Source organism: Leptinotarsa decemlineata, unplaced genomic scaffold (genome assembly GCF_025532065.1).
Source record: "Leptinotarsa decemlineata unplaced genomic scaffold, Ldec_3_MD MMD2_tig00026294_RagTag_RagTag, whole genome shotgun sequence".
NCBI lineage: Eukaryota > Metazoa > Arthropoda > Insecta > Coleoptera > Chrysomelidae > Leptinotarsa > Leptinotarsa decemlineata.
Window position 1 is genome coordinate 9,479,272 of NW_027412674.1, and position 1,382 is coordinate 9,480,653.

Sequence of the window (1,382 nt, forward strand, 5' to 3'; positions counted from 1 at the left end):
TACTCAATATGATTGCTCTGGGTGAGTTTCGAATCAAAATTGATTCCTAGAAATCTTATGTCAGACTTGTCGTATTGACGTGTTGTTCAGTTTCACTAAGTAGCTGCTATCTATTAAAGAATTTTTTGTAACAAAATCAGTAATTTGAGAACTAGTCCATTCAAATCACACCACTCGGAGAATTGTTTTGTAGCCTTCTGCGCACTACTAAGCATAGTGGAAATACTATCAGCTAATATAACAAGATTAGTATCATCTACATACACTATCGATAAAGAATCAGCAGAACAGCAGTACAAATAAACAGCAGAGGCCCGAGTACTATTTCCTGAGGTACGCCTGTCGAGATGTATTGAATATCCGAGAAGGTATCTTTCTGATATACTCTTTGGCTACGGCCTTTAAGGTAAGTTGCAATCCAATTCAATGCTGGCCCTCTCACACCATAAAGTCCGAAAGTCGCTATAGTTATAAGCTGAAAAGAGACTGTAAAGAGGCGGAAATTTGGAAGAATAAACAGCATCAATGTATAGAAAACAACATTCTCTATCACTGTGTCGTGATAGAGAATGTGAAATACATATTTATTGAGATATAAAGCTAAAAAAACATATGACAACAAAACGGACAAAAATTATAAAATAATCAATATAAAAACGCATCTGAGTATGTATATCCAAAAGATAGGGCATTGTGCTGCTAATGAAAGACATCTATTAATATTTACTACGAAATTTGAGAGCGACTTACTGAATTTTGGTTGAACACTCTACTTCGGGTGAAGAAAAAAACTATGGCACCATCTAATTGATGAAATGGACTAAACACAAGACACAAAAAGTGATATCTGAGCAGCCCATTCCTGATTAGGACTTTGCTTACCAGATGATGATGCTAACTTGGGTAGCAAAACGTGATTTAGTTGAGGTGTGGGAAACGTGATTTCATTAGATCCACGCAACATTATTCCTTAGAGAATGCTGAACGTCACCTTTTGAGTCCCACAGTCAAATAAGAAGTTAGGCCATTGACCGACTACACTCTCACAATGATCAGTGTTTTTTAACGGATCAACAATTTGCATCAAAGAAGACATGATCATGACTAAGCAAACTCAAGCTTGATTGCTTAGATCGTCTCCAAAGCAACATCCTTCAAAATTATTGAAATAAACAATACCATCACCATTACCCAGCTATAGTATGAGTTGTTTTTTATTCAAATATTTTGTATATGATCCATTTCAGTATTCCCCTACTCATTTCTTTGATCTGTGGCAGAATTGAATATCAGTTGTTTCCACATTTGTTCATAACACATTCATTAGTGAAGTGTTCTTTAAAATTATGGGTCTTGAGCCTAGCTAGATCACCCTCTATTAA